At 49.3% G+C, this 22,255-nt stretch overlaps 1 protein-coding gene across 2 annotated transcripts in view; it reads left to right on the top strand.

The window, feature by feature from the left end:
- The window catches only part of Cemip (cell migration inducing hyaluronidase 1), a 143,151-nt gene that overhangs the window by 47,283 nt on the left and 73,613 nt on the right, over positions 1 to 22,255 (top strand). The gene's annotated exons all lie outside the window — the stretch shown is intronic.

Below are 22,255 nucleotides of genomic sequence, written 5' to 3'. Positions count from 1 at the left end.
CTATTTACCTAGGCTGGCTTCGAACCGTGATCCTCCTGATCTATGCCTCCTGAGTAGCTAGGATTACAGGTGTGAGCCATTGGTGCCTGGCTCATTACTTCTTTCTTATTCCTGTTTTACACATCTTTGCCTGTCCTCTGTTTTCTTGTGGAAACTTCAGTTTTTTTGCCCTTCTTGTTTAGATCTGCAATTGATTGGGGGGGGCATGGTAAAAAGTAGAAAAATGTAGACTCAGACTTCATTAAAAATGTGGCTATTCAATTGAGTTAGCAGCTTTTACTAAGACATTTATCTAGCGTCTTAACGACTTGGCTTTATGATCCGTCTTGATCGCAGTAATGTAAGTTCGGAGCCCTTAGCCCGTTCATATAATTTCTAGAACTACCTCATCAGTTTCAATTAAGGGCAAAAAAAAGCAGGGACTTGGTTGGAATTACCCCTGTCAATTTGGAAAGAATAAATATTTGCAATTTCCAGTCTTCCAATTTGCAAAGATAATGCCGAGCTCCGCTTTTTAAAATTTCTCTGTCTCAGAAAAAAATATTTAAATGAGTATGTGATAGCTTCTTATATTGATCAAGTGTTATTTTTCACAAAAAGGATCCGTTCCCATTTTTAGAAGATTATGTTTCTTGGAGTAAAGAATAATGAGAGAGAAGAGAGAGAGAGAGATTCCTAGCCTGCCATCATCAGTGGGTTTTGTAATACAGCTCTGCCTGCCCCCTCTCCAGCTTCTTCCTCTTATGGATTCTCTCTCTGGCCCTGTGAAGCTGCTCCAAGTTCCCCCAGTGCCCCATATCTTTGCCCGCACTGTTCCCTCTGTTGGAAGATCCTTTGCCTCAGGCAAATCCCAGGTGAAATCTCACCACTACTTCAAAGCCTAGTCAAGTGTCCCCAGGATGGGTGGACTTTCTTGCCATACCACTCATCCTGTCTGTCACTCTGTCTAGGGACTGGTTATGTTCTGGTCTGCCCCCTGCGGTGGACTATGGAATGGAAACAGGGTGCTAAAACACTCGTGCATTCATTTTCCACTCCTATCCAAACTTCATCTAGAGCCAGTGCTTGTGTTGGGTCCCTGGGCACCCCACCCTTGAGGGGCTCACAGGCACACACAGATCACCCAAGCTCACATCACAAACCTGGTACTACAGACAGGCACACAGGTCGGGCCTTCATCCTGGGCCCCAGAATCAAGGGCTGGGATGGAGAATGTCACAAAGCTTCCATGGAGAATGTGGTACCAGTGCTGACACTTAAAGAACCATCAAGCATTTCTAAGCAGAGAAGCGGGAGGGCCCACCTCCCATGAGAATCCAGCCTAGGCATAGACAGAGAAGGGGTTCAGTGTACGTTTACTCACTGACGACACTTCCTTCCTGTGTCCTGAACCTGGTCAGCCTTGGGTGGTGGGGTCCTGCATGGCCCCCTTTACCCTCCAGAGGCAGTCAGTCTGTGCTTTTCTTCTCCATCTCCTTCAAGCATGTGGAACCAGCCTGTCTGTTGCTGGGTAGTCTGAATCTATAGGGTTGTCCATGAAAATCAATATTATTTTATTTTTTATAGAGTAGACTTGTCCCTAAAGACACTGTCTACATTTGCCTGTGTTTACAGGATTTGGGGGTACCTGGGATTTCTTACTGTTTTCTCTTCCTTAGGGACTTGGGGAAGGGGTGCTGTGACCCTTCTCCACATCCCTTCCCCTGCCATCAGCTCCTCTCTTCTCACTGAGGGACACAGATAGTTGGGACAGATCAGAGCCTTGCCCCAAATTGAGCCATGGATTTAAAAAATTATAAAATAAAATAAAATCTAGGTGAAAATGGAAATATCTACATGTTTATTTTTAAGTGTCCTTTTAAAATGTTAAGTGCTTTTGTTGGTTGGAAAACATCAAAATAGTTCATGTGTAACTTGGTTTGCTCATAAAAAGAGCCTCACACTTGGTGTATTTAGAGAAAAGGAGGGAAGTGATTTTTTGTATTTTTTTCTCTATTTTTCTTTTTTAAACCAAAAAAGAACTTGGAAAATTCCTCCACCCTTCCCACTGCTGGTAGATTTTCTTGGCCTCACAGTTCTGGTGCAGGCTCCTGTTTCCACAACCAAAGAGTTAAATGCACCGAGCTTTGCCAGACTCTGAGCTCAGTTCTCGCTCCACGAGAGAAAAGGCATCTTGTCAGGGCCTGTGTTGGTCCTGCGCAGCATTATTAGGGCTAAAAATGCCTTTCTTTGTGGGAAACTAAGTCAATGACTTAGTTTAGTCAGCAGACTTTACTTTAGGGCAGATTGTGCTGGCCGGTGTCTGGCTGTCCCTGTCAGGTATCTCTGGATTTTGTCCACTTAGCCCAAAAGCATTAGAAGCATGAAAGAAATTTTAGTACAGGTTCCGGGTGGAGAAGGTTTGATGACACATGCTTCATTGAAAGGAGCTTGAAACCTCTCTTTAATGCATCGCTTTCTTTAGTTCCTTTGTCCACAGGTCCAACCCTACCAGATTCTTCCCTTCCCCTTTCTCTCCTGGGGTTTTTGCAGCCATCCCTCTCCCTATCCAATCCGAAGGCTTCCTTTCTACACTATGCCAAGGTCTGGTGTCAACTCCTATGGTCACATTTTCACAGTCCAACCAACAGGGTATTAGCAAATGATGTCCCTATAGTTACCAGGACCTCAGAGGCAGGAGAATTATAAATGGTGCTTCATGGCAAGCCAGAAGAATAGGGTGATGTTGTAAGGACTAAGCAGAGAAGTCTAAGAAGCAGTCCTAAGCCCCTGGTTTCATCAAACCCCATTCTAGAAAACATATTTCTAATTCCTCCCCATGGCCTGTGTCTGCCTTCCTTGGGGACAGACTTGGCAGTTCCATTCTCTCTGCATTCATCTGCTTAACATAGACCAGGCTCTGCTTCTGCCTTCAGCTGGACCCCAATGCTGAGGAACAAATGAGGTTCCTGAAAAGCCAGAGTGGCCCCAGTTCCCCAGGAACCTCTGGCCGCTTGGAAGGAACTGCTTCACAGGAAACACAGAATGTTAGCCAGGCTCTCCAAGATGCACAATGGGGAGAATGTTGCCATCTGGACTGTATGCTCAACAGACAGACAGATGGACTGAGAGGTAGGAGGGGTGTAAGGAATGGCAGGCACAGTCTAGAAGCAAAAGGGCAGAGAACTCCCCAGGCTGCTCAGGAAGAGCTATACGAACAGCAAGACTCTGGGGCAGAACACTTTGCCTGCAGAATCAGCTCACATCTGTCCTTAGAGCGTTCCTGAGAGGTTGCTGGAACTGAGAAAAAGAAGGGCTGTCCAGTCTGTGCCACTGAGAACACAGGCCGTGAACCTCTGAGTTACTACTGGTTGTGGGACTCCTGTGTTAAATACTGTCATGTGTTTTCCTCTTCCCATCTGCCTTCCCTGGGGAGAAAGTACACAGATAGTCCAGAGCATCTGAGCCAGGCATCCTTGAATTTATTTAGGGACCTTGTTAGTGCTCATTTCTTTTCACTCAAGATGCTAGCAGATTGTGGTTTCTTGTTGCCCTTCTCTGTGCTTCCCATTCAAGCACACCACCCTCTCTGGCTACCTGACTTAGCGAGGTCCTTTCTCCCACTCTGAGCCCTTCAGCTGTCCCAGTGTGTGTTCTGTGCTACCCACCTCCAGGTCTCTGTGGTGTTGGACCTGAACAAATCCTGACCTTGTGATCAAGGCCAGGTGTAATGCTACCTGCCTTCCACTGCCCAGAGGCACTTGGTTGGATTAAACTCCCCAGGCACAACATTTGGAACCTCTAAGAAGTCCTCTCTCCTTCACATTTCTCTGGGGTTCTAACCTCTCTCCTCCATGTTTCTCTGGGGTTCTCCATGTCACTCATGAAGAGGTCTCTGAGGGCAAAATTCCTGTGTGACACATCTTTGGATTGCCATGTCCATCCCACTGGCAGCCAATACTCACACAGCTCTTTGGTATCCATGCAGTACTTCCCACATAACCTCTGACGAGGCATGAGGAAGGAATTCCCATTTTACAGAGGAGCATGGCAGGTTGGATGGGAAGGGCAGCTGGTTTCTATGACTCAGCAAGGAAAAGCAGAGAGGTGCTTGACCTTAGCTCTGCTGACTCCAAAGTGCTCTCTGCCCTGCCCTGCTCTCACTGAGTGCTGACATGTTTGGTCCAAGATGTAGGAAGGTTTGAGTCACAGGGTATCCAGTGCAGGCCCTGAGCCCTTGGGAACAGGAAGTGAAGTGGTGGGGCTGGGCTGTTCTGGGTGGCAGGAAAGGTGAAACAGCTGAGGGGAGGCAGCCCCTCTCTGTGAGGTCAGATGTGCCTTGCCCCAGGCCTCAGCACTTTCTTCCATCAGCAAGACCCCTGTTCACAGCACGGGAACCCTCGGTTCCAAGGAGGCCATCAGAAGGGGAGTCTGAGGAGTCAAGGATGTGTGTGTGTGTGCACTCGTGTGCTGTGGCTTCACTGAGGCACAACTAAAGAATGAATTAAGCAGACAAACAAGAGAAACTTGTCCCAGGTGAGGAAGGGTGCAGTGGAACCAGAAGTCAGGGAGGGCACAACCATCTGAGGAGGTCAAGTGCAAGGTTGCTGGCACTGCGAGTGTCTTTGCTCCTCCCCCAGCACTGGCCCTGCAAGAGGGGCAGCATCTTCAGGGCTGCAGAGCAGCTGGAACTCTGGGCCTCCCCACCAATAGGGGGTGTGTTCTGCTGTCAGTCTGTGCAGAGGGAGGAAATATGTGTTTGCGTCTTCAGCTCCTGCAGTATTTACAAGGGCTGAATAAATGAGTCTGGCTCCCGAGGAGCTCAGGACTGATCTGGTGCTGACCAAAGGACACAGAGGACAGGAGGCCCTGGGTGGGGCTGTGTGGAAACTCCTCCAAGTGCTCCTTGCAGATGGTAGGGGTGGGCGCATGGTAAAGCTCCATTCCTCTCCTCTGCCTGCTTCCCTGGCCATGTACAACAGTCAAGAGCTGGGTGTGGGCAGCTCCCACCTGGGTGGCTCTTCCTTCTGGGTTTTTATTCTGCAGCTCCAATGATGTCCACACACAGTGTACATGTGTCACACACATCTTTTTCCTTCATCCTCGAAGCTCTGCCCTCTAGGAACTATGATACCCATTGTATAAAAATGGGGAAAAATAGTTCCAAGGTCACAGATCTGGATGAAATGGGGTGGGAACCTGAGACAGGGTCTTTTTGAATCCCCTCCACTAAAGGCTCCTCCAGGCTGGCAAGGAAGAGGAAACCACCAGCTCCCAATGCTCAATTGGCAAGCAATAGAGGGGGTTCCAAGTCCAAAGGGGCTGCTGAGAGGGGTCAGAGAGTGTGCTCCCAGAAGGCACTCCCAGAAGGTCTGTGGTATGGAAATGCACAGGAGGGCAGGAGTTCCAGCTAGGAGAAGCCAACATGACTGTTCACTGTGCTCTGCTCAGTGAGTGGAGGTCAGGGACGAACCTCTCCTGGGTGTTTCACAGCTTTTAAGCTGAAGCAAGCAGGACTTACAGGCAGGCCCAGCCTGTCTGGACCCTTCTCCCTAGCTGGGCCCCTGATGGGCTGTCAGCTCTACCCTTCTGCCTGGCACTGCCTCTAGAACTGTGGCAAGGGAGCCGTTTTGAAATATGTATTTGGGTTTTCTGGAAGCTTCTTGATGTTGGAATGAAAGTCTGCCTGGTGGTTCTGAAATGGCCTCCGTACCATTGACAGCCTCCCTGAGGAAGTAAACAGGCCTAGGCTCCAGGGATCTGCATGGGACACACTGCCCAGATTGTAGGGTGCCACCAGCCTCAGGTGTGGGCAGCCAGCCTGGGCCTGCAGGGCCCAAGTGTTTGCCCAGGTGCCCTGGACAGCCAGCCTGAGGCATGAACACAGCTGCCTGAGAGGGAGCCCTGAGGGGTCCAGGCCAGGAAGCAGAGGTGTTTGATGTTATATTAAAAATTCTAGCAGGCTTCCTGGAGTGGACTGAGCCTTGTGGTCAGCAATAGGCAGGCTTAGAGGCCGCCTGGCTCCCCACCGCGTGGCCACTGTGCTCTGCTTCATTAGCTGACAAAGCAGCTCTCTGTCCTCACCAGCCACCAGTGGAGGAAGACACAGCTTCTGGAAACATCCAGGCTGTTATCCCAGCACCTGGGCCATGGCCAAGGATGTCTGAAGAGTCCTCTCCCTTTCTCCCAGAAGTGGGGTGGACTGCACCCCAGCTGAAGCGGGCAGCTGTGACTTACTCCAGCTGATTGCTGCCATGTGGGAATTTGAACCAGAGTTGCCAGACCTCAGATTTTCCAGCAAAGCTGGAAACACAGATATTTGTGTGAAATTTCTCAATTTTTTAAATTCTTAAAAACACTAAGTAGGCCGAGCTATACACATCTGCAGGCCAGACTTGGTCCCTGTGCAATCAATTAGTGACCTCTCCTCTCAGCCCCTCTGCAGACACCAAAGGCTGCCTAAGCAAATGTAGGGCCCCGGCAGTGATGTAGAGGAGGTGCAGAGAATGTTCTAGAAAGCACCCTAAAGTTCACAGTCAAGATGTACACAATGAATCCTCCTTTCAAAAAGGGGAAAAAATTGCTCCATTTGTCTTGGTTCTCATCTGCCATCTTGGCACAGATACAAGAGAGAGAAGAGGGCATGACTTGCAGACCTTGGACACTGCCTCTATCTCTGGAATTTCTAGTTCTTGGTCTGACCTCATTCTGCTGGGCCAGCCCATAAGGTATGTCCACACAGGAGGCTCTTTCTTCCTCTTTTCTTCCCTTCTCCGTCCATAGTTTCCCCTCTTGTGGGTCATTGATAGCTACCAGCACCCACCTCCAGAAGTCATTGGCCAATGACAAGGCTAGGAGGTTGGTGAGTGACCAATCACAGCAGTTGACCATTGCTAAAGCAATGGCAATTTAGCATAGGAGGAGAAGGCATGAGCTTTGGGATCAGACACAACTCTTTCCCTAATGGGCCATGTGACGTTGAGACAGTTACCCAAATTTCCAGCAACCGTTTCTCATCTGTAATATAAGGTGATAATTCCTTCCTGGCAGGAATCACATACAAAGATACACGAAAGGTGTCCAGTGCCGTGCCTCACACACATTAAGAGCTAAACGATACTTGGGGTTGGTCTCAGGCTCTTCTCCAGTTGAATCTGTCAGAAGATGCAATGCCAGGTTCTCAACGACCAACTTATGGACTGGCTCTTGAGACAGAACAAGCTGGGTGCTATCCATGCACGTCTTGTACATGTATCTCTTTGTCATCCTTTACCTTAGCCTCTAAGACAAAATTACAGTGGATTAAAGGTAATTAGTTGTGCATAAAGCAGCATCCGACCCTTCTGCCTTTCATTCATCTTCTCCTACACTTGGCCATGGAGCACAAAACTCGCTCCCTGCTCTCAGGGCTGATAGCCAGTGAGGAGCCAGGCAGACAGACGATCAAGGATAGGAGAGACGCCCAAGGTGCTTGCAGATAGTACGGCAGAGAAGATGCCCTGGTGAAACTGTCCCACGGGAGTGAGGCTTGAGAGAAGAACAGGGAAGGGCATGGGAACAGGGAAGAGAATGAGTCACGAGACCTGTAGAGGAAAGGTTGGAAAGACCTCACAAATATGGAGGCGCCAAGGGTGAGGAACTGGGAAGAGCCAGTAGGAACCCCAGTTTGTTTAAGCAATTGAGTGGTTGACAGTACTACTGATGGAAGGAGTGGCGCGCTGGAGAAAATGTTTTGCTCGTGAGGGGTAATGAGCTTGACTACAGGATGACCTTCGAGATGCTGGTGAGACATCCAGCTGGAGCTGCCCAGTAAGAGATAATACTGGAGAGAACCTACAATGTGCCAGGCACACTACAAACGACATGAACGTTGTGTCATATGCAACCTTCACAATGGCCCTGTCAGGGTAGGTTCTCTCATTATCTCCAAGTTTTACAAAATATATCCAAGGGTCAGAAATATGAGGTAACAAACTGGTTCAAGGTCCCACAGTGGGCAAGCAGAGCTGAGTTGAGAGTCCACATCTTACCTATCTATCCCTGTGTTCATCCAACATGTGTTAAGGGCCCAGGGTGAGGCTGGCACTGTTCAGTGCTTTGAGATCATTAATCAAGAACACCTGCCCTGGGGTGGCTCCTCTCCCGCTGTCCCTACTGTCTCTGCTGGCTGATGCATGAGACAGGGTTCTGGCTGCAGCTTATGGGCAGTGGAGGGCTGTATGTTATGAGATCATGATGGGGCTCTTCCCCTGCATCCCTCTTATCAGCTGGCTCAGCTGGAGGTCAAGAGAGGGAGCTGCCCCTCACTTACAAGGAAAGCTGGAATAGGTGATCGGAATATCATCCTAACATTCTCATCATGGTAGCTTGGCACTTGGAAAAGGATGAGACTTCTCACTTTACAGATGAGGAAACAGGCAGGGAGCAGCCCAGGCATTGCACAAAGCTTCCCAGTGAGTGAATACGTGCCAGAGCCAGGTGAGGTTCTAACCCTGTGTTTGGGAAGCCAGCCTGACACACCTCTGCAGAAGGTAAAACTCCCAGGCCTCTACCGAACTACCCAGGCAGGTTCACACAGCCTGGAGCCAGCCTTCCTGGACCCGCCCCAGACTCCAAGCAGCTGGTCAGTGGGCATGGACTTCCTGCTCCTGTGCTGCCCCTTCCCCCCATGAGCTGCAGCTGCCTCCCAGCCTCTGTGCCTGAATCCCTGGTCAACCTGTGCCCCTCACCAGCTGGTGCCGGGCTTTAATGCATCTGCGGAAAATGGCTGGTGAAGCACCAGGCAGAAGAGAGGCCATTAAAATAAACCGAATGCCAGGGTGTAGCGGAAGGAGGGGGTGGGAACAGCTGTGGCCCCTCTCCCAAATTTAGGCATAGGGCTGCTCAGCCTGCTTCTTCCTCTCCGGGCTTTTTAGGTGGCCCTTGCCTCCGTGGTAGGAGTGCATTGCTAAAAGCCATCCCCACGGTGACTCACCAGGCTGTGGCAGCTCAGAGAGGAATTTCTACTCTTTTCCATTGAGGTTCTCTTAAGCCAGTTGGACCTGACCAGCTGCTCCTTGAGCTGAATGGGGCCACCCTCCACTTCCTGTGTCCCCACCCCCCTGCAAGGCCTGCCATCCCTAGGGAACACACCAGTGACAGAGAATATCAGAATGATACAGCCATGCTCAGACCCCAGGAGTGCTCAGAAGTGCCAAGGTCTTCACAAGGCTCCTGTAGAACAGTGAAGCTAGGACAAGATGCAGTCCAGGAGTCAGCCTCAGATGGATGAGCAAGGCCTGGCCCCAGGACACCGAGGAACACAACCCACAGCACATCTCCTTCCTTCTTTCTCTGTTAGAAACACCTCCCAATGAGCTAGTCCCGAAATATTAACGATTCATCAAACGATTTTAAACTAATATATGGACAGGCTTGACATTTTCATGTGTAAGCCAGGGGAGAATGAAGCTAGCATTTGAAGAAGTATATTTAAGAAATATACAAAACAAGTACTGTACTATATGCAGTTCTCCAGGTGACATGATTACGGCATACAGCCTGTCCACATACCTAGTGGGGTAAGTGCTGGTGGTCACTGTCCTGTTCATTCTGGTTTTCTGGTTTTCTTCTCTGCCCTCCTCTCCCAGTCTCTGTTCAGGGAAGACAAGTGTTTGAGTAAACGCCCATGAGGTGAGTCCAGGACAGGATGCATCCAGCCTCTAACATTCTGTGGTGACTTTGACTATGGCCTGAGATGGATCAGGCAGGCCATGGCTGAGGCAGAAAGTTCTGCCCGTGAGCTAGATCAAGTCACCAGGCGGGGCTGGATTAGACCAGAGAAAATAGGAGAAGGAGGAGACCCTGGGGTGTCGTGCAAAGATGTGCTTGACAACTGTGAATCCAGCAGACCTTCCAAGACCTACCCTTCTGCTTCACCATCCAGATGGGTGAGGCCCTGGGACGCACCCCATTCCACCCATCCCAGCTACACCTCAGTCTGACCCTGTCCTGGACAGGCACAGCCTCCAGAGAGGAGGGGTAGGTGCTTCCTTTACCACCTGCCCCCCCAACATACACACCAACATCAGTCCAGATCTCCACACAAACCACTTGCTATGGGCCAGACCAGATGGCAGAGGGAAAGACAGATGCTCAGGAAAGATGGTCGTGGAAGTTTTTGTCTAACCCTTTTGTGGTACCAGTCCTAGAGAGATTCAGTATGGAGCTGGATGCCTTTGCCTGACTTCATAAACTCACGCACACAGGCCAGTATGGACATGTATTTAAAGGTTCACTTACAGTCACTCAACCAACCTGAGCACCCTCCCTCTCTTTTCCCCCGGATAAGTGCACTTGTCATGCAGGTCTCCAAGTGGCCTGGGATGGGCTTTCCCTGCTTGTGCCCTTCCCATCAAATCCACTCTGTCACACTGCCTCAGAGTCCTGTGACAATGCTTGATTTCCTTCTTCTATTCTTTGTGATTACACGTTTGTTTTGGTGACTATCACTTTCTTGCCTCTATGTCAAATATGAGAGGAACAATTTTAAAGGAAGAAAGATTTATTTTGGCTTACGGTTTTGGAAGTTTCAGTCCATGGTCAGCGGGCTCCATTACCTTGGGCTTGAGGTAAGGCAGGAGATTATGGGGGCAGGAGCACATGGGAGAGGCCACTCCCCTTGTGGAAGCCAGGAAGCAGAGAGAGGGAGAGAGAGAGAAAGGGAGAAAAGGAGGAAGAAAGATGGGGAGCAAGGTAAGATACCCTTCAAACACCACCCCCAGTGGCCCCACCTTCCACATATCCACCCAACAGTCTATTTAAGACTTGAATCCACTGATGAAGGCAGAGCCCTTGTTATTCCTCAAAACCCCACCTCTGAACTTTGCTTTTATCAGGGACATGAGCCTTTTGGGAGGCCCTTTACATCCAAGACTAGGGATGAAAGAACTTTGGGCTCCATGGGAATAAAAGTACCGTTGAGCAAGCAAATGTGAGCCAACAGAGGCTCCTGGGGCAGTGAAAGTCTGGATTCGAAGCGGCTCCAGTGTCACCTTAGGATGACCTTGTGAAGAGAGGCAGAGCACAGGAACTGCTGCAGGGCTGACTGTCAATCCAGTCCCTCACTGCTCTGTGGCCTGGAGCAGGACCCTTATCATCAGCAATATAAAGGTCATGGCCCCAAAGCTGCTCATAAGACAAGTCCTTGCTCCATGGGCTCAGAAGACCTGTGGTGAGGCCACCTTCCCCTGTCTGGCACGGCAAAACCGCAAGCTTGTTCAGGGGGGTAATCCGCCTCGTAGCAGATTCAACTGGCCTACCTGTCCAGCCAGGTGTGACTGGAGCAGCAGGTGTGTGCGTCTGAATCCAATACCTCCTCAGGGACAATGGGCCCTTCATCCTTCAGGGTGGGCTACAGGGCTCTACACTCAGGAATGACCCAGATGGAGGAGAGAGTGGAGGGTTTTCAGACAGCCTAGAATAAAAACCCAAGAAGGAGCCTGACTCTGCCTAGGAGGGCCAAGGTAGCATCTTCCCATCCAGGCCACGTGGACTCCGCCCTCTCTGGGCCATCACCTGGTGTCCACAGTCTTTCTCCTATAAATAAGTAGCTGTTCATGCTCCATGGCCCTGGGAAAGGACCCACAAGGGCTTGGGTTCCTGGACAGTCACCCCTTAGCTGCTCCTGCCCCAACTCTGACACCTTGGGTTGGTCTCAGACAACCTGCTGGTACCTTATAACACGTTTACAGGCCTGTTGGCTCAGAGACAGCTGGTGAGGAAGAGCAGAGGCAGCCTTTTCCTCTGGTGTGGACTCTTGAGTGCTGACATTTCTGGGGAGACAGAAGTTTAGTTCGCATCACCCTGTTTATGAAGAATCTTTTAGGGGTTTTCTTCCCTGTATCTGTAGGAAGGGAAGCTCACCACTTCTTCATGGTCCCAGGAGAGAGTGACTCCCTAAGCATCCAGGCAGCCTGGAGCCTGTGGGGGCAGAGCCTGCCAGCAGCTGCCGGTGGCAGGAAAAGGTGGCCCCTGACCGAGCAGGTGGTGGGTCTGGCCGGTGGCCAGGTTTGGCAGCTGGACTGCCTGCCCACAAGCACCAGGCAGGGATTTCAGATGCTCTGATGGTGTTGCTGGCTGAAAGGTGAGATCTTCCCTTAGACGGGAAGGGGCTCCTGGGAAGGAGGAGTGCAGAACACAGTGCACCTGAAACAGGTTACATCAGCATCTGGAGAAGGGTTGGACTTGGGCTGCAGGGTGCAGCTTTCCCCCTCCCCACAAAGGGGCCCAAGGGCTCAAGATGACCTTAAAGTTGGTGTGTCCCCTATGGGCATCACACACCCATAGCTTCAGGGACCTCTTTATATCAGAGCCCACACTCCCTCCTGACCTCCAGACCCACCTGCATCCTACCTTCCTATGCAGGTGCACATCTGCACTTGGCAGCCGACAGCTCCTCACATTCAGCAGGGGCTTCCAGCCAGCTGGGAGCTCTGCTCACCAGTATTTTGGCAAGGAATCCACCCTGGACCCTCTCTCTTGCTCACCCCACTCCATGACCAGAATGGTCACTGACTGTCCCTGTGATGGTCTGTCATTCCCTGGCCCCAGCTTTGGTTTGTTCATGTGCTGGATAACCAGGGTGCAGGGGAGGATCTTGAGGGATACATGGGGTTTCTTTTAATGTGTGATTAAGTGAGGCACGCAGTAGAGAGAGGACAGAGCAAGAAGGAGCCAGAATGGGACCGGGAAGTGAGTTGTCGATTGGGATTATCAGGCCAGATTGAGATGCACCAAAGGAAGAAAAAACCTGAATGGGTGGGAAAAGATTCCAGGTAGAGGAGCTGAGCGAGCAAACAGGCAGGAATTCTCGAGAACGGCCTGAGATACGGTGTCTGGTGCAATACACCTGACACCTGGGGAGGGCTGGTTGGCACAGGTGTGATGACCAGGGCCAACCTCTGCTGAGCATCCTAGGAGTGCAGGCAGCAGTGTGAGGAGGGTGGCCTTGGGGGGCTTTTGAGCAAGACTGTAACTCAGTGAAGTCATGCACTCGGGGAAGCCTCAGTTAGCAAGGTGGGCTGTGGGTGGGGCTGTTGTGGTTGTCCAAGCAAGGGTTGGGTGGCATGTGGACTAGTCAAGCACAGGGGCGGGCGGTGTAGGGGTGTCTCTGCAGGAGCTCTCTAGGGAGTGATTCCTAGTCAAGGTTGGGTGCATTTTCAGAGAGTACGGTGGCAGCTTCTTTATTGGTGTGTTATTTCCACTTCTCCAAGAACACAGGCCTAAAGGATGGCAAGGAGGAGCCATCTTAGGGACTTTGTGACCACACAAGCTGAGGGAGGGGAAAGCAGAGGCCCACAGAGCAATGCCTCAACTACAGCCAGGCCAGTTTTCTTCCAGGTCTTTGTGCTCTTGTCAGTGACAGAAATGCAACTCAGGTAGCTGAAGCCAAAAGGAGGCAGAGAGGGTGCAGAGTCCCAGGTGGGAGCTGGAATGTCAAATGGGAAAAGTAGCCAGGGAGAGCAAGGTCTCAGGAGCAAGCAACCAAAGGGCTCCACGCCCAACAGCACATGGGAGGACTGAGAGACTGCTGCAGCCTATGCCTGACAGCTCCCAACACAGCAACATGAGTGTCTTCAAACTCTCTCCAGGTCCATGTCCAGACCCAGGGAGGTGACCCAATAGCCTGGCTAGAGTCAGGAGTTCACTTGTGGACCAGGCAGCTGGGGCCAGAGCCAGGTTGGTGCTGTATCCTATAAGAGCCACTGCAGGACATGTGAGAGAGGGAGGGGCAGGCTTGGAAGAGGGAAGGTGGCAGACAAGCTTGGGGTCCACCACTCCTCCACAGCAAGACTGGGGAGCAAACAAGGGGTAGAAGGAGATAGTAAGATAGGCGCTGACTACTTCAGACTAACCTGAGTCAATCTGCTGAGCGTCACTTCTGTTATTTACCCAACAAGCATCTTCCCAAATCCCTATTCTGTGCCAACTCTGGACCAGAGACACAGAGATGAAGAAAGTAAGGCTTCCTGCCCTTCTCCCCCACCTTCCAGCATGGGAGATCCATAGTATAACACCCTGCAATGACAAATGCTAGATAAAGACAGGAAATGAGGACGAATGACAAATGCTAGATAAAGACAGGAAATGAGGACGAATGAAGTACTCAGTTCCTCTAGGGACTCTGCTAAAGGCTTAGGGAAGCAGGGACATTAGGTCTCCTTGATGGGTGATAGGGCTTCCTCCAGGCAGAAATAGCAATGTGAGGAAGGAATCAGTGCACATAGGGTGTTGAGTGGCCAACAGATCATCTGGTGGTCCAGGTTGGCCAGAGGGTAGGTCAGAAAGGTATGTGGGGATGGATAGTGGAAGGGGTGAGGTTCGGGAGGTCCTCATGAAGCAGGCTGTAAAATATAAGACCCGAGGTTGAGAAAAACCACACTGGCAGTAGTGTGGAGATAGAAAAAGAGAAAGAAGACAGTGGAGATGGCAGATGGGCAGTGGGCCATCGTGAACATCAGCTACAAGGAGGTCCTGCACTAGAACCCAAGATGGAGTGATGAGGGAGGTAGGAGGTCACAGGTAGAGCTTCCAGACAGAGGGGAGGAGTAATGGGATGAGCACTGAGGAGACGAAGCTCGCGGGCAGGAAGTTCTCGTCTGAGAGTGAGAGGCTATGTGTTAATGGAGCTGTTAGCTCCTTAGAATAGCAGGGGCTGGAGACATTCAGTGACTGAATCTGGGTCCTTGAACAGATAGCTTTTTTTTTTTAAGCTTAGAAACTTTTATTGATAAAGTTGCAATATTTCAAAAAAGAGGAAATTCCTCTTTAAACTCTGGAATAAAATTGAAGGTAGCCTTTCTTTTTAAACAAGCTACAAAATAGTAATATTTAGGCAAGTGACATGATACTTGTTTTCCAGTACTAACCCTGAGGAAAAGAATAAATGGAGTTATTCTTTTTTTTTTTTCCATTTATTCACATGTGCATACATTGTTTGGGTCATTTCTCCACCCTGCCCCCCTTCCCCACTCTCTACCCTCCCCCGCTCAGTTCCAGGCAGGTCCTGTTCTGCCCTTATCACTATTTTTGTTGAAGAAAAGACACAAGCATAATAAGGAAGACAAAGCGTTTTTGCTAGTTAAGGACAGCTATACAGAGAGATTCCTAGCATTGCTTTCGTGTACACGTGTTATGACCCACGTTGATTCATCTCTAGTTGATCTTTACTCTGGTTCCTGATCCCCTTCTCATGTTGACCTCTGTAGCTTTGAGGTTTCTGTATTAGTTCCTCGGCTTCTTGATGATATGAAGTGGACAGATCACTTAACCTCGGGGCTGTATTCAACAGTTCAATGCCTGGCATGCAGAAGACACTCAGTGCAAGTTATTTTGGGAATTAATGGCGACTTTGAATTTTTAAAAAATCAAACAGGTATGAATAATAACTCCTAAGAGTGATAGCACTGGTCTCATACTGAAAACATTTTTATGGCATGGGGAACGGTCTGAGCCAGCCTGCTGACATTTCCTTTGGCACTGACTTCCTTTATGCTGAAATGTGTTTTTAAAACATCTTTTGTCCCCATTCAAAGAAGGGTTTTACGCCTCTGCTTTCATGTCCTACATAGGAGGGATAGTCTCACTCCTCCCTTTACCCTTTTGTGCCAGGATCCTGGAGGTCAGCCAAGCAAGGCGGTGCTTCTCTCATTTTCCATTCTGAAGGAGGAGGAAGACAAAGTTTGTGCTGTTAGTGTCCGGAAGGTGTTTATTTGATTTTCGGCTTGTCTTTGTTCTGACATGGAGTGATGTGTGAACAAGAGAGCAGCTCCTCTAGATGTCTGAGTAGCTCCCAGCCCTCATCTTACCATCCTCAGGAGTCCTTCATTCAGGCTGCACAGGTCAGTCCTGTCTAGCTGCGGACACAGAATGAGTCAAGACAGTCACTTCCTCTCTTCTTGCGACATCCTGGCCTCCAAAGACAGGATGGTAGACACACAGGAGAGGCATGGTGAATGGGGTGGAAATGCATGCAGAAAAAGGCAGATATTTCTTAATGGACTAAAAAGGTTAGGCTCTTTTGGTTGCAGGTGAGCTGTATTTTGTTAGCATGGGGTTGGATTAATTAGGAAGAGGACTCAGGGGACGTCTCCTAGACTCAAAGGCAGGGGTAAAGTCAGGCCACAGGAAGGGACTGGAGCCAGGAGAGAAACAGCCAGCTGAGCTTTGGTCAGTTAAAGCCCTGGTCCAATCTGTTTGGCCCAGGGATAAGGAAGGAGCCCTGTGAACAAGCTCAGCTCCAGAAGGCAAACCACTGATGCTCCCACAGAGTGAAGACCTCAGCACAACAGAGGCTTGCAGGGAAGCACACAATACAGGGGGGTCACTGAAGTCCTCAGAAGGGAATTGGTTCAATGCCAGCGGCGTGGATCTCATAGCAAGTGTGTGTGTGTAGGGTTCCTGGGAAAGAAATGGAAGCAGGAAGATTGGATAGCAAAGGCCAATGTGAGCTCCAAGGACAGCATTGTCTCCTCATTCCTGGGCCCCCAGCCCCCACCACACTCCCAGACGCAAGGACAATGGTGTGTACACAGAGGGGATAAATAACTGTATAGGTTGAGTCATACAGAACCGACATTTTTGTAGATCAAAAACAGTTGGATGTGGGTAATTTCATATTGTTTAACCTAATATGCAATACCCATGCTGAGTAGAATTGGGACCTCATTTTGAATTTTCTCTGTGAGACCCTTGGGCAAGTGTTTCCCAAGAGCTCAGTGTTTCCCCTCCCCTGAACGTTTTATTTTACTTCATATCAACAAGTAATTACATGTATTTATGGGATACGAACTGGGATTTTGATACATGTATACATTTTGGGAGATTCAAATCATAGTAATTAGTGTAACTGTCACCACAAATGTGGAAGGGAACATGCAGGTCAACCAAGTTACGGTAGTGAGGAATCGGTTCTGGTGTTCTATTGCCCAGCAAGGTGACTCTAATTAATAAAAATGTATTGTCTATTTCAAATTAGCTAGAAGGAAGAATTTTGAGTTTTCTGAACAGTTTTTGAGGTCCCTCTTGTACCAAAGTACTGGAAACACAGCTTTGAAGTTTGAATCACCAGAAGCAAACTGGCAAACAGAGCCAGGAGAAAGCTGGAGTCAGGTTGATCCCAAGCAAGTGCAGTGCCCAGGGCATCTGCAGGCCCCTGTGAGCTGGCAAGGACGACCCCAAGCGGCCAGTCACATCCTTTTTCAGCCAGGACCACTCTCTCCCATTTTACAGTGAAAAGCAAGGAATAACCTTTTTCCAAAGGAAGCCTCCAGCAGGTTTTGGGCAGCACAGCCAACTTGGGCTGAGCCCACACTAACATCCTGGGCCATAGTTCAGCTCAGCAAGTGCTGCCAAAGCCTAGGGCAAGGGCCTCTTCTTACTGTTGGGCAGCTGCTCCTGGCTGTGCATCAAGCGTGGGCTGCAGCCCACAGGGGACCAGGCTTGGGGCACAGGAGCACCTCAAGCATTTGCTGTCGCTCCTCCTGAATTCCACTCTCCATAGCCTCTATCCAACAGCGAACTCAAGCTCGAGCTGGAGGTGCCAGTGAACTGACTTCTCGGGGCAAGACTCTCTTAAAAGTATTCCGTGGGTAGCCATGTTTGTTTTCAACAAATTTGAATCAACCAGTGCTTTGCAATTTCAGAGAGCAGTTAGTAATGGAGGTAACATTTACAGAGCTTACTGTATACCAGGCACGTTGTATATCTCCCTTTTTTGTCTTGTTTTTGTTTTCTTGAGATGGGATCTTGAAGTCCTGATCCTCTTGGCTTAACCTGAGTGTTGGCATTACAGGCGTGCCCCATCATCTCTGATTACACAGAAGATACTAATATACGTGCCTTATGTGCTGGAGAGGAACCTCAGGCTAACAGAAATTAAAGGGAGGTAGGAGGGAGGAAAAGAGGAAAAATACATCCACAAGATTATATCATAAAATATTATGAATCACTCCTATTTGAAAAGGAACCCTTGGAAACTTCCCAGATTCACAAAGCCACTAAGTGGCACAGGCTGGGTTTATTTTTTTAAGCATTTTTATTAATATATAAAATTGCACAGGGATTTGTTGTGACATTTCCATATATGTGTGCAATTTCAGTTTGGTTCATCCCTTCCATTATTCTCTCTCTTCCCCCTCCCCTTCTTTAAATGACATCGACAGTTTTCAATATGCCATATTCATACATGTGTAGAAAGTACACTGACCATTTTCACCCCTTCATCTACCCTCCTCCTCCCGCTGTTACCCTCCCGTTAATATGACCTACTTTACATTCCTGTCCTTCATTGTTTAAGTATCACAGTCTGGGTTTAAATTCCCAAGCTCCCCCCAGAACACACAGTAAAATTTACTGAACACCTGCTCTGTGCAGTGCTCTGTTGACTGCTTCCCACATTGTCCTCATCAGTCCTGTTATCACTGGCATCTTTCAGACGAGGAAGCCAGAGAACAGAGAGGTACAGGAACTCCCCCTACTGTGTGTGGTTTCAGTTACCCATTGTCAACCATGGACCAAAAATATTAAATGAGCCAGGCGCCGGTGGCTCACACCTGTAATCCTACCTACTTAAGGGCAGAGATCAGGAGGATCGTGGTTTGAAGCCAGCCTGGGCAAATAGTTCATGAGACCCTATCTTGAAAAACCCATCACAAAAATAGGGCTGGCAGAGTGGCTCAAGGTGAAGGCCCTGAGTTCAAGCCCCAGTACCACAAAAAATAAGTAAATAAATCAATTAAATGAACAACTCCAGAAATAAATAATCCATGGTATTATTTATTTCTGTGTACCACTATGAATAACAATGCAATCTGTATCGTCCATTCTGTCACGTCCAGAACATGAATCATTCCTGTACCCAATGTACCCACGCTGCACATACTACCTACCTGTGAGTCGCTTCGTAGCTGTCAGTCATCAGGTATACGAGCATGATGTCACTGTGCTTGTGTTCGACTGACCTTACTTTATTCAACGTGAATAAAGAATTTAGTACTGTTGTGGTTTCAGGCATCCACGAGGAGACTTGAAAGTGTCTCTTATAGATAAGAGGGAACTAATTTACCAAGATCAATTTCACACAGGTGTTGGAGCTGGGATTTGAACCAAGCACACCTGCTTTCACAGTTTCTTGCCAGGTGTGAGGACAGTGGCAAATACAGCTTCGTCTGGCCATGTTTTTAGAACAAAGTTATGTCTTCTTCACTCCCCAATCCCATTTTTGTAGGGTTGCCTAGAGAGGTGATATTAAAGCAGTGGTGTGGTATTGTGTGTACACACAACTGATTACTGTTTGCAGTTATTGGGAATGAACTCCTGAGACACGGACGTATCTCAGAAAGTGTCAAAACTTTCTGAGGTTTTTAGAGCCGGCAAAACTGTGGTGTGTTCCTGCTACTTTCAACTAGAGGAGTGCTTGCCTCCTCTGGGGGGACTGGAGAACTTTCTAGGACAATGGTCATGTCTGTACCTAAATAGGACTTGGGTTACACAGACATATGCGTTTGTCAAAACTCAACAGAATTATACTTAAGGTTTGTGTGTCTCATTATTTTACCTCAAAAGATCTTTAAAACATAAATGAATATTGAAGCCTAGTTTATAATATACATGCCAAAACATTTAAGGGAAAATGTACTGGTGTCTTCAATCTACTTTGAAGTACATCCAAAAAATAAGATTGATTTCTAGGTAGACGTGCGATAAAGCAAATATAACAAAATGTTATTGGTAGCGTCTAGGTTGCGGGTATGCTAGTGTTTACTGTAAAATTCTCAAAACTTGGCTGTGTTTGAACAGTTCCATAATAAAATGTTGAGTTGGTGGGGAAAGCAAGTATGTAGAGCCATGGGGTCCCCTAGTGGTGAGTCAGGGGTCCCTGAGCTCAGGACTGGGAGAGGAGCTCCAGCATCTGTCACAGCCCAAGTGGTCCTGAGTAAGCACCGAAATACTAATTTCCCTGGGTCTTGCTTCACACACGAGGCCCAGAGGAACCTTGCTGGTTCCTAGCCACTCCTCTCTTTAGCTGCATCAAAGCTCCTTTTCTTTCAAAGAACATGGCTTGGTTCCATAGCCCTCTGCTGGGAGTCACACCTGTGTGAAGGGATGCAGGAACTCAATGAGTCAGGTACTCAGGGTGGTAAAACAGGCCTCTGCCTTAGAACCTGAACATCACCTGCCAGGCTTCCTGTAGGTACATTTGAAGTTGTAGGAAATCAGAGTGGCTTCTACAAACAAATAACCTAGGGAGGACAAGCCTCTCAGATCAAAGGAGGACTCTGGCCCAAACCTGAACCCAAACCAAGCTGCTCTTTTGCCTGCACTGTGGCCCACAGAGGGAGGAGCAGAGAAAAACTGTCTGCTGGGCAAACACTCCCTGTCTCTGCCCTTCCTGGGTTTGTGTGAGCCTGAGGACAGGAGCCTGGGAGGGAGGCCGGCCCTTTGAACTGCTGCCAGACCCTGCCTCATGACATTCCAGCTGCCTTCCAGACACAGCAGGTGCCAACAAATTGGCCTCTTGTTATGTCCCCTCCCAGTGGGCTGCACGCCTGCCTTGGGCATTCACATAAGCCCTTGGGGCCCCCCTGGCTCCTTGAGGGGCTTCTCAGTGCCAGCCTCCTTCAACACCAGGCCTCCTGGCTAACATATGTGCTGAGGAAGGGGAGGGGAATGGAAAGAGAACCCACAAGCCAGCAGCTCTGACTCCTCTCACAGGGAGGACTGGTTAGAAGGTGTCTGGGGGCAGGGCAAGGGCACTCAGAAGCTACAGCATGCAAAGTACAGTGTGCATATCCCCGACTTGGGATCTCCAGCCAGTGGCCTGCACCAAGATCCCTCATTTCTGACAAGCTGGAGAGTGATGCAAATGCCGCTGGTCCCTGGACCATGCTCTGAGTAGCACCACCACTGCCCACAATTCTTCCTCTCTTGAGGCTTCTACACCATAAGCAAGCTTCACTGTTGTAAACAGTGCCAAGTGAAGAAAGCAGCCAGAACACTACAAAGGTACGGGCAGAGAAGGACATCTTCAGGTCTAAGAACAGGAATTTAAGCTGAGCCCTAAGGGAAGGGGAAATGGGCAAACATCCCAGGGAGTGGGAATAGCACGTGAAAAGACCCTGGGGCAGGATGACCTTGGCATCTATCAGGAAATGACCAACAGGCCAACATAGCAGGAGTGGAGACTGGCCAGTGGAAGAGGAGGCCAGAGAGGGGCCGACCCATGAAGGGCTGCTGAGGACGTCTGTATTCTAGGTACAGCGGGAGGCCACTGGAGGGTTTTAAGCTGGGGAAGATGGGATGGGGAAAGTGGCGGTTGTTGCAGGATCCTGCAGATAGCAATGATTTTCTTTGTCTCTGATACGGCACACCTTTCCTAGGGGTGTGCTGAGAAGATTTTTGCTCCCAGCAAGGTGACATGTGGCCTCCTTGAGTCCATGGAGCACAAAGATTTGTAAGGAACTTGCTTTCATCTCGTTTCCCTTTTGGCTTCTTACTAGTCAGGAGTGTTTCCAAAGTGAATATCAAACACAACTCAAATTGGCTCCAACAAAAAAGGAACCTTATTGGCTCACGTAACTGAGCGCTCCGAGGACAGTATTAGCTTGAGGCATAGTTGGACCTGGGTGCCAAGTGTTGAGTCTCTCTAGGCTCTGTATCCCTGTGCTGGCTTCATTTGCAAGCTTTGTTTTCTCTCAATTCAAAGATGACCCTAGCAACTCCTGCCTGGCCAATCGCAGTGGGAGGAGAACCAGCTTTCCCAGTAATTTTGGCCAGGATTCCTTTTCTTTATTTTGTGTCATATGACCATATTGGAGCTAATCACAGCAGTCAGGGCAATGGAGCTATTCATTGACCAAGTGGGTCACATGCTTCCCCTGGGAACCCAGGTGTGTGGGTCAGAACCACACAGGAAGATCAAGGTGTTGCATGCAGAAGAAGGGAGAGATGACAGGCAACGCCCACTATAGTCTCTGAAAGTCCTTGTCCTGCTCCCACCCCAGTCTCTTTGCTGCCTTCACATTGGACATAGCACAGGGTCCCACTGCTCCTTCACACTGACCCTGGCGACCCTGGCACATGTGCCTATAGCTCATTAAGGCTGGTTCAAATTCATTACCCTGCATTGTGAATCCATATCTGGACCCTCCTGTCCTAAAGACCACAGGCCCTGGCAGCAGAACACGTCTTGCTGGTACCTGGTGGTGTACCTGCCAGTCCTTCCTGCTGCTTCTAA

Source organism: Castor canadensis, chromosome 19 (assembly GCF_047511655.1).
Source record: "Castor canadensis chromosome 19, mCasCan1.hap1v2, whole genome shotgun sequence".
Classification (NCBI taxonomy): domain Eukaryota; kingdom Metazoa; phylum Chordata; class Mammalia; order Rodentia; family Castoridae; genus Castor; species Castor canadensis.
This window is presented reverse-complemented; position numbering and strand designations above follow the sequence as displayed.